At 47.2% G+C, this 11,538-nt stretch overlaps 1 long non-coding RNA gene across 1 annotated transcript; it reads left to right on the top strand.

The window, feature by feature from the left end:
- Window positions 1-234: 234 nt before the first annotated feature.
- LOC148501370 (uncharacterized) lies at window positions 235-6,456 on the top strand. The gene is made up of 3 exons (XR_015870056.1): window positions 235-342; window positions 2,197-2,320; window positions 5,140-6,456. It is a non-coding gene; the product is annotated as an uncharacterized LOC148501370 (long non-coding RNA).
- The last annotated feature ends 5,082 nt before the right edge of the window (window positions 6,457-11,538 follow it).

Raw genomic sequence — 11,538 nt, 5'->3', positions numbered from 1 at the left:
AAGAGAGAGACCAGATGCCAGTGGCGTAACTAGGGAGCCCAGCAGAGGGGGCGCCGGCAGGGCATCATACCCGCACGCACACCCGCCCTTCCCCCTCCCGCCATCATTGTATCCCGACTAATAACGAGCAAGTCAGCTTGCTGTGCCTGCTAGGCTGCTGCTATTTGGGCTGCCTCTAGGGGGAGCTGCAGTGGAAGCGCGCAGCCCCTCACAGGCAGTTTTGTTGATGAGAGAGTGAGAGCTCTTCCTGTTCCCTGACCTGCCTGAAACGAGCTGCCGTCTGACTCCGGGTACCAGGACAGGAGTGATTCTTCCTTCCCCAACTCTCTCTGCTCACTGCAGGTGGGTGGGGGGGGGGGTGTGTGTTATGGGGGGGGAAGTTGGTGTGTGGGGGGGGTGGAGGTTGGTGTGATGTGTGGGGAGGGGGCTGCTGGCTGCATTTGTGTGAAAGAGATATCTGTGTCTGTGTAGGCTGTCAGTTTGTGCATGTATATATGTGTCAGTGTACTGTATATGTCAGTGTGTGTATGTATATAACTGTATATGTCAGTGTGTGCATGTTTATATGTGTCAGTGTACTGTATGTCAGTGTACTGTATATGTCAGTGTGTGCATGTATATATGTGTCAGTGTACTGTATATGTCAGTGTGTGCATGTATATATGTGTCAGTGTACTGTATATGTGTCAGTGTGTGCATGTATATATGTGTCAGTGTACTGTATATGTGTCAGTGTGTGCATGTATATGTGTCAGTGTACTGTATATGTGTCAGTGTGTGCATGTATATGTGTCAGTGTGTGCATGTATATGTGTCAGTGTACTGTATATGTGTCAGTGTGTGCATGTATATGTGTCAGTGTACTGTATATGTGTCAGTGTACTGTATATGTCAGTGTGTGTATGTATATAACTGTATGTCAGTGTGTGCATGTTTATATGTGTCAGTGTACTGTATGTCACTGTGTGCATGTATATATGTGTCAGTGTACTGTATGTCACTGTGTGCATGTATATATGTGTCAGTGTACTGTATATGTCAGTGTGTGCATGTATATATGTGTCAGTGTACTGTATATGTCAGTGTGTGCATGTATATATGTGTCAGTGTACTGTATATGTCAGTGTGTGCATGTATATATGTGTCAGTGTACTGTATATGTCAGTGTGTGCATGTATATGTGTCAGTGTGTGCATGTATATATGTGTCAGTGTACTGTATATGTGTCAGTGTGTGCATGTATATGTGTCAGTGTACTGTATATGTGTCAGTGTGTGCATGTATATATGTGTCAGTGTACTGTATATGTGTCAGTGTGTGCATGTATATGTGTCAGTGTACTGTATATGTCAGTGTGTGTATGTATATAACTGTATGTCAGTGTGTGCATGTTTATATGTGTCAGTGTACTGTATGTCACTGTGTGTATGTATATATGTGTCAGTGTACTGTATATGTCAGTGTGTGCATGTATATATGTCAGTGTACTGTATATGTGTCAGTGTGTGCATGTATATATGTGTCAGTATACTGTATATTTCAGTGTGTGCATGTATATATGTCAGTGTACTGTATATGTCAGTGTATGCATGTATATGTGTCAGTGTACTGTATATGTGTCAGTGTGTGCATGTATATATGTGTCAGTGTACTGTATGTGTATATGTCAGTGTGTATGTGTGTATATATATATATATATATATATATATCAGTGTGTGTACTGTATATGTCAGTGTGTGTATGTGTATATATATGTCAGTGTGTGTATATGTCTGTGTGTGTGTATATATATATATATATATATATATATATATATGTCAGTATGTGTATCTGTGTCTGTGATGAGAGACAATGCAGGGGAAGATGATGGTGTGACAGAGACGATGCAGGGGGGGAGCTGATCGCGTAACTGAGAGACGATGCAGGGGGGAGCTGATCGCGTAACTGAGAGACGATGCAGGGGGGAGCTGATCGCCTGACTGAGAGACAATGCAGGGGGGCGGTGATGGTGTGCTGAGAGACGACGCAGGAGGAGGGGATGGTGTAGCTAAGAAGAGATGACACAGGGAGGGAGATGATGGTGTGGCTAAGAGAGGATGCAGTGAGATGATGGTGTGGCTGAGAGACGCAGGGGAAGGAAGTTACACAGGGGGAACGAGTCTGGTTGAACCGCTGTTTTATGATTACTTTTTTAAGACACAAACAGGCATCTTCCGGACAACGTGACCTACATGCATAGTGAATACCGACTGAAGACGCCATCGTTCCAGGGAAGATACATTTCTTCAGAGGTTCCACATTGTGAGAAACTACCGCAAAGGTAAGGTGCATATGGAATGTGAACAAAGGTGTGTATGGAGCGCTAGTGAGGATCAGGTGACCACGGTGTGTAAATTGTATTTATTAAGACTCTTATAAAAAATGACAACGTGCACACAGGATACAATACATGATAAGTATCAAATCACAATAACAGAAAAAACGTGGGTAAAGAGCATCTGAGAACACTTGGAGATGTAATACGGATAAATACAAGGTAGCAAAGACTCCGTCTTCCGTCTTAAGCTCCGTCTTAGGAGAGGGACTTTCATAGCAGTTCCGTATTACATCTCCAGGTGTTCTCAGATGCTCTTTACCCACGTTTTTTTATTGTGACTTGATACTTATCATTTATTGTATCCTGTGTGCGCGTTTTAATTTTTTATAAGAGTTTTAATAAATACAATTTACACATTGTGGTCACCTGATCTTGACTAGCGCTCCATACACACCTTTTCTCTTGTTTATCATATTAGCAGGTGCAGATCCTGCTGTAGGAGCAGCCTGTCATAATCAGTATATACTATCTAGGTGATCAGCGCACTCAAATCTATCTAGCATATGGAATGTAAAGGAATGTGACAAAAAATGGGTGGCGTGTCATGTTGGCATGCCCCATTTTCAGTAGCCACGCCCCTTCTGGTAGGTGACCACGCCCATATTTTTGCCGCGCGACAAAGGCGCGCAAGATATATATGGCTGTTTAATGGGGGGGGCGCCAATCTGAAACTTGCCCTGGGCTCCGAAGACCCTAGTTATGCCACTGCCAGATGCACTATACAACCATTAATAATTATACATCATATACGAGGTTTTTGGCATAAATTTGGCCAATGTTATGAGTTTACCCACCAATGTCAAGGTAACCTCATCGGATAAGTCCCTAACGCTATGGGGTTTCATGTCTGGGGCATGGGGCACCCCCAAACCATCCTAGCCAAACCACCCCAGGGCACCACACAAAATAAAAATAGCAGTGAAGTGTTAGGTAAGTGAAAGTGGCTGCTTATGCGACCCATACATGGTGCGATAAAAAGACGTACAACATGTCTTATAAGATTTCCCTTGATATTTTCCCTTGAAATTTTAGATACGATGTGTTCAAAAGGTGTACGAATTTTCATATGATCATACGATCCAAAGCTTCGTTTCACGATTGCAAATCGTAAACGGCCGATCGATTGTGCACATAACCATTACGATGAATCTGCTGGAATGTGAATAGCGCAGTTCTTATCTAGGGAAGGCAGCCACCATTTTAGGGATGTTATATACTCTGCTCTGTGACTAGTGAGGCTTGGTTATATACCTGCTGAACACTGTGCAGTGCTAGTGTGCTTTGTTAAAGGCTTGCCTTGTACAAAGTGTTGTGTTTCTTCTGATTTCTATCATCTTCTGATGGATTCCTATCGCCATAAGCTTCTGCGAAATACCGCCGGCTGCATGGCCTGGCCAACAGATGAGCAGAGCGCGGCAGCGGAAGCCCGACAGCGCTGGAAATCCTGATCGTCCCTAAGGTAAGTATAAACTAACCTAACCTAACCCCCTAACCCTCCTTAGGGGTGCCTAACCCTAACCTCCACCCCAAGTGCCTAACCCTAACCCCCCCTTCCCCGCTGCCTAAGCCTAAGTCCCCTGGGGGGATGCCTAACCCTAAGTCCCCCCTGGGGGTGCCTAACGCTAACCCTTCCTCCCCCTAGCCTAACCCTCCCGGGGGGTGCCTAACCCTAAGTACCCCCGGGTGCCCTAAACCTAACCCTCCCCCCCCGTGGCTGTCCGCTCACGGTGCCTGGCATCCCTTCGATCGAGATGCCGGGTGCCGGTCTCCCGGCATCAGGGAAATGTCTAGACTCCCGGCATTTCATCCTCGCCGGGCTATTACAGTCGGGAAGCCGGCTGCTGGTATTAAGGCAGCCGGTTTCCCGATTGTATACCGCTTCTGCTAGCCTATGGCTACTTGAAGCTGAAAGGAGAGGAAGCTGAGGAGGATGAGGTTGTGCTGGACTAAACAGTGGCTGACGAGGAGGGAGAGTCACTCCCATATGCTCCTGCTGATGGAGATTAGGGAGAACAACCCGGACGATTATCGCAACTACCTGTGTATGGATGACAACACCTTCCGGGAGTTGCTGCGTCTGGTGACTCCCTATATTCAGAGGCAGGACACCAGCATGAGGATGGCCAACACACCCCCTCAGCCAACATGGCACTATATACAATCTCCGAAGCGGTGGATGTGGAGGGGTAGATCCTCTCGGGCATATTGTAAGTGGGAGGGGGTGTAGGAATGGATGGGGATGGCCCCATTCGTTCTGTGGCCAGGTAGGTTGGTGGTGGGCGACCGTGGTAGGATGGCGTTGCGGAATGAAGTGGAGGCAACTGGAGTAGAGGACCTGCAGGTGGGAGTGAAGGAGACGGGGTTACAGGCTGTAGGTCAAGCGTGGAGGTGCCTGTCAGTTTCTTTAATGTACCCTGCATAATGACCTTGTAAATAATTTTTTCAGCATGAAGCTGTTGGTACTCCTCCATTACCGGGATGGGACTTGTAACGTGTGATCCCAGGCTGTTGAACTGGTCTGGGGGTTTGCAGAGTGCCTGTCTGACTTGCTGCATAAAAGGATCCGGGTTTGGCAGACTCCTGCGCGCCTGTCTTCTAGTTCGGCGGGGAGGCTGTGGTACCTCTGCAACACTCTCAGGAGTTGTAGCTGGTGCACTTTGTGGACTAGAGGGGTCCAAGTCAGCCGGGAAAGACTGTAGGAGTAGTGAGAAATTAATGTTAATATACAGTAAAGTCTAATTTATATTTTTTCTTTATTTTAGTTTCCAACAACGGTGGAGGACTGGCAGACCATAGGTGATGAATTTGATTGCCGGTGGAATTTCCCAAATTGCGGAGGAGCCATTGATGGAAAACATATACATATTATCCCGCCTGCCCGCAGCGGCTCATTTTATTTTAACTACAAGGGCTTTCACAGTATCATGCTGATGGCGGTGGTCAATGCCAACTATGAATTTATTTATGTGGACGTGGGAAAAAATGGGCGTGCTTCAGATGGTGGATCCTTAAAAAATATGGAATTTTATAACAGACTATCCACCAACCTTCTCAACTTTCCATCTTCAGCGGTTATGAAGCACGGCCTCAACTATGTGTTAGTGGCTGATGAGGCCTTTGCTCTACATGAACATTTATTGAAGCCGTATGTACAAAGGGATTGACCAGAGAGAAACCCATTTTCAATTATCGCCTATATAGGGCCCTGTGAATAGTTGAAAATGCGTTTGGGATAATGTGCAGCAGGTTTTGGATATTCCATACGGCTATAAACCTATGTGTGGACAAAACTGATTCTGTCGTCATGGCCTGTACCTTACAATTGCGGACTATGGGGATGGCCATCGACGAGCAGGAGCAAACACACGAGGGTTTAGAAATACCCTCTGTCACCACACCAACAGTGAGTGCGCAGGCAAATGAGGTCAGGGAGCAATATCTGGCCTACTCTAATGGAGTGGGCACTGTACCATGGCAGGAGGACAGTATCAGATAATGAAGTTGTATGTACTTACCACATCCATAGTAGACGCCGGCTCATTCTCTGGGTTCTCCACTGGTACAGCCTCTTCTTCTGGGCCTGTATCTACAAGTAGACTTTGTGAAGATCTCTGGGGCTCCACCTCGTGGAGAATTTCAAGAAGGGGGTAGTACCAGAGTGTACTGTTATAGACGTCATCTGTCCCTGCTCCTGATGCCCGCGACTTGGTCTCCTTCCTCCGCTCTTTAACATACACTGTGCGGAGGTTTTGGATGCATCTTCTCACCCAATCCAGACAAGCCCATGGAAGGGGAGGGAAAAGGTGACCATGTCATCTTTCACCATCGCCCTGCGCTATTTGTTCTTATAGTCCTTGGACTTCACCCTCCACAGGCACTTGTGAGCGCGATAACGCTCGAGGAATCCACTTATAAACTGGCGTTCTCGAGGGCTATTAATTTCTGTGAAATAAAAATCAGAAACATCTCTAAATATATATGTTTAATATTTAAATGTTTGAAAATTGTATTGTTTATCATTGTTTGTATAATGTTTATGGTTTAGTTGCTAGTTTATAGTTGGTTGAGTTTTTAGTTAATAGTTGAGTTTAGTTGATTTTAATAAAATTTTTAATTCAGAAATATTTATCTGTGTACATAAATCAGCACAAAAATTATGACCGTCGTATAAGCAATGCAGGGCCATGTGGGGGTGGACATACGTTGGTGGCATAGTGGTATATAACAATGGCAGGGCCAGGTGGCATATGCATTGGTGGCATAGTGGTATATAAACAATGCAGGGCCATGTGTGGGTGAACACACGATGGCATAGTGGTATATAACAATGTCAGGACCAGGGGGCATATGCATTGGTGGCATAGAGGTATATAATGCAGGGCCAGAGACAAAAGTACTGAGGCCCTGATTCAGAGCCGGACGCTCTGACAGAGCGCTCGCTCTGAATCAGGGCCGTCCCTCCTACTTTTTGGAGCGGCCTCCAGGCCGCTCGCATAGCTGTGGGTGACCACCCACAGCTATAGCGAGCAGCCAAAATGATGGTCGCGATGGTCAAGACCATCGCGACCATCGGGCTTGCGACGAGACCCTTGCGGTAGGGTCTCGCTGCCGCAAGCTCTGGAGTGCTTTTGGCTCTATCAGAGCCAAAAGCACTCCCACTGACATCACTAGTGATGTCAGTGGGGCCGGCCCCAGACGGTAGGCGTTCCCATTGGTGGCGTGCTGTCAATCACCATCGACAGCACGCCCCCTTTGGTGCGAGACCCATATCGACGGCTTGGCCGTCATTATTCGGGTCTCGCGCATGCGCACGACGGAGCCGCCTCCATCGTGCGCATGCGCACTTGGGCAACATCGACCCGCTTGCGAGCACTCAGCGCTCGCGAGCGGGTCTGAATTAGGCCCTGAGTGCCATGATGTATACTCACTTCAATCACACTACACACGCTGCGATGCGATGCTGCTGCTCGGAACGCCGTATCTCATTACAAAATGGAGGAGGGATTTTATACACCTCGTAATCAGACATCGGATCGTATTACCTGCCAAAAGTCATACAATGTGTGTCACATCGTGGTAAGATAAGTTGCCCTCGTACGGTTTTCCAGTACGAGAGGCAATCTAATTATACGACAACATACGATATGTACGATCGATCGTTACTATTGATCGAAATCGTACACATCATATTACAAATCTTATCGTGTATGGGCAGCCTTAGTGTTGGAAGTGTTAGAAAAATTTAAAATATGTGAAAATGTAACATACATAAAACAAACAAACAGAGTGATATAAAGTGTGCAGCTGCATACACACACGATTTAGTAAATGAACGATTTTTAGTAAACGATTTTCGTTAATTTTTTCAAGGGAAAAATGATCGAAAATCTATTTACTAAATGTAATGAACGATTTTTTTTTTGAACTACAAACGATTTTTGCATATTCCCTTACTGAAAATCGTTGAGTTGGTCAGTCTGACTGAACTACAAATGTGAACGCGCATGAACGATAATCGTTCATCATTTCAACTCAGAAAGTGAACGATTTTTTCAAGGATTGAACGATAAACGATATCGTTATCAATAATCGTTCAAAAAATCGTTGTGTGTGTATGCACCTTTAAATAAAGTGGTGGTGCCCCAAAGAAGTCCAGCCTGAGCAGTTCAAGGGGCCCCACGCCCCAAAATTCACCCCATAACTGACATGCTATATAGTTCTAAATGCATATAGGTCTTACCTGTGGCTTTGCTATACAGACTGTGCAGTTAGCAAATGTTAGGTCCCTAATTAAAAACATCAGAGGTAGGTGGGCGGGCTGCTAGTCCAAATTGAAGGCATCTCGGCCTTCATGTGTGTATACATACACATAGGGGGCCTGGATTGCACACCCAAGCTCTTTCTAATAGGATGTGCTACCTAGCTGAGGGCCTGATTCAGAGCCGGCCGCTATTTGCGGTCGTTCGTTATGGAAAAAGGGGTGGCTATTCAAATGAACCGTTCGCTCTTTGCGGTCTGTTCACGCCTCTAGGTCTGAACGAGCGAACAAAACTTGCGGTAATTTTTTGGAAAAATACACCCCCTGGCCGCTCGCATCCTACGTCATGTCCGCTATTTATTAGATTAATCGAGTACATCGACCAGGGTATGAACTGCTCGCTATTCTTGTGGTTGGTTTTTGCTACCACAATCTTGCGAGCAGTTCTGGCTATAAAATAACCCAGTGACGTGGTCAATGACGTTGCTGTATTAATTATGCACACCCATAAAACGCCCGTTTTGACCATTAAGCACGCCTGCATTCTGATCTCCACTCCCCGTTTTCAAGCACCTTCCCCTGTTACCACCCACATACGCCTCCTCCTGTCACTCAAATTATCAGGCATTCGCTATTTTTCGAGCACATGAATTTCGACCGCACTGACTGGTTCGTGCATTTGTATAACGATCCGTACGCATGCGCAGTTGGGCAAACATCGCTCAGAGCGAACGAGCGGCCGCTAACGAGCGGCTCTGAATCAGGCCCTGAGACTTAATACTACAACATACTACAACATAGGAAAAAAGAGAGAGACCAGACGCACCATAAAATATTATTTTATTTTGTGTGGTGCCCTGGAGTGGTTTGGCTAGGGTAGTTTGGGGTGTTCGATGCCCCAGACATGAACCCCCAAAGTGTTAGGGACTTACCCGATGAGGTTACTTTGACGTTGGTGAGGATGCTCATAACTTTGGCCAAATTTATGCCAAAAACCTTGTATATGATGTATAATTATTAATGGTTGTATGGTGCATCTTGTCTTTTTTTTTTGCTATTTCAAGGGCAAGCAGGGACGTATCTCTAATGGGTGCATGGTGTGCGGGGAACACGGGCCCCTGGGTCCAGGTGGGCCCCGCACTGCACACCCTGCACCCATAGAATTACTTACCTCTCCGGAGTCCCACGTCGGCGCGGGGATCCGGCGGTGTAAAAACGACTGGAAAATGGCAATTTTCCCGTCGTTTGCGCATGCGCAGTACAGGGAAAATGGCCGCTGCGGCCATTTTCCCGGTAACCAGCGCATCCTCTATAGCAGGGATGGGGAACCTCAGGCACGGGGGCCGTATAAGGCCCGTGGAATCATTTGGTCTGGCCCTCTGAGCTTTTTTCTGCTAGCCTCATCTGGCTAGCAGGGTGCCTGGAATGGCACCCTGCAGCCAGAAACTATGCAGCAGTGCCGCCTGGAGCATCCTTAAGACGCTTCAGACGGTCACACCGCTGCCCATACAGCTCCCCAGAGCATCCTCAGGACGCTCTGGGCATTGTTGTAATCATCGGTGATTGTGGCCCCGCCCCATATGACATCACATGGAGGGGGCGTGACCTGCACCAGGCCCGCAAATAATGTTATATGTATCAAAATGTCCCTCAGCAGAAAAAAGGTTCCCCACCCCTGCTCTATAGACTCTGGGCGCACTCTAGTGGCCAAGAGTCTATAACTCCAGCGCTGGCCGCGCACAGCTCAGTGCGCTCCCGGCCGCCGAACAGAGAGAAGGGGGCCCATGTCAGAGGCTGCACACGGGCCCCCTCCTCTCTAGAAATGCCCCTAAGGACAAGATTGATAATATCGGAAATGAAATGATGGGCTTTTCCCCAGCCAGTGACCAGCTCAATTACCTACCGGAACCCACTGGCACATTTTCTTCATTTGACCCCACAAGTGAAGATGAAGTATCTACACTCTTCTCATCCTCCTACTCTACTTCCTCTCCTCTGGATCCTATACCCTCACAAATCAGTAAAGCTCTGGGCCTGATTCAGAGCGCTCGCTCTGAATCAGTGCCCTCCTCCATGAAAATGGAGCGGCCTCCTGGCCGCTCGCATAGCTGTGGGTGACCACCCACAGCATATGCGAGCGTCCATGATGATGGTCGCGATGGTCTTGACCATCGCGACCATCGGGCTTGCGGCGGAGACCCTGCGGTAGGGTCTCGCTGCCGCAAGCCCTGGAGTGATTTTGGCTCTATCAGAGCCAAAATCACTCTCACTGACATCACTAGTGATGTCAGTGGGGCCGGCTTCAGACGGTAGGTGTTCCCATGGGAACGCCTCCGTCTGGCAGGCACGCCCCCGGCACGCCCACCAAAGGGGGCGTGCTGTCAATCAACATCGACAGCACGCACCTTTGGTGCGAGACCCGGAGCGATGGAGAGCCCGTCGCTCGCCGGGTCTCGCGCATGTGCACGATGGAGCTCCCTCCATCGTGCGCATGCGCAGTGTGGGAACATCGACCCGCTTGCGAGCGTCCTGCGCTCGCGAGCGGGTCTGAATGACCCCCTGTTCCCTGTGCTCATCCCATCCTTAACTAAAATCTGTAATCTCTCTTTCTCTATTGGTATCTTTCCATCACTGTTCAAGCATGCAGTAATTACTCCCATTTTGAAAAAAAAAAAAATTCTGCCCTAACTCTCTCTCAAATTACCATCCTATATCCATGCCCCTCCAAGCTACTGGAGAGACTTGCCTACACTCGCCTCACAGTCTTTCTTAATTCGCACAACTTATTGGATCCACTTCAGTCAGGCTTTCGTTCCCAACACTCCACAGAGACAGCACTGACTAAGGTAGTAAATGATCTGGTCACTGCCAAGGCTAAATGCCATTACTCACTTCTTATTCTTCTAGATCTCTCTGCTGCCTTTGATACTGTTGATCACTCTATTCTCATACAAACACTACAATCCCTAGGTCTTCAAGACACATGGTTATCATCCTACCTATCTGATCGCTCTTTCACTGTTCGCTTTTCTGATTCTACCCACCTATTTCACTATAGATTGTAAGCTTGCGAGCAGGGCCCTCTTACCTTTATGTCTGTCTGTTACTACCCAGTTTGGTTCTATTAATCTTATTTCCATTTGTAAAGCGCAATGGAATATGCTGCTCTATATAAGAAACTGTTAAAAATAATAATAATAATTATAATAATAGTTGTGGGTGGGAGCGGTAGTTTAAGAGAGAGCAGAAAAAAAATTGATTATGGGCGTTTCCATACTTGTCTACCCTGCCGGACTGGACAGGAGGCTCCCAAAAAACTAGTTTAACTCCCAGCCACCCGAAAAGGTGGACAAGTCTCTTGGGTGCTGGGACAACCCAGCCGTGACCGCCCACTTCCACAGTG

The sequence above is a fragment of the Taudactylus pleione genome, unplaced genomic scaffold, assembly GCF_031769625.1.
Source record: "Taudactylus pleione unplaced genomic scaffold, aTauple2 ptg000520l, whole genome shotgun sequence".
NCBI classification, from domain to species: Eukaryota; Metazoa; Chordata; class Amphibia; order Anura; family Myobatrachidae; genus Taudactylus; species Taudactylus pleione.
The sequence above is the reverse complement of the archived record's forward strand: the minus strand, read 5'-3'. Positions and strand labels throughout refer to the sequence as shown.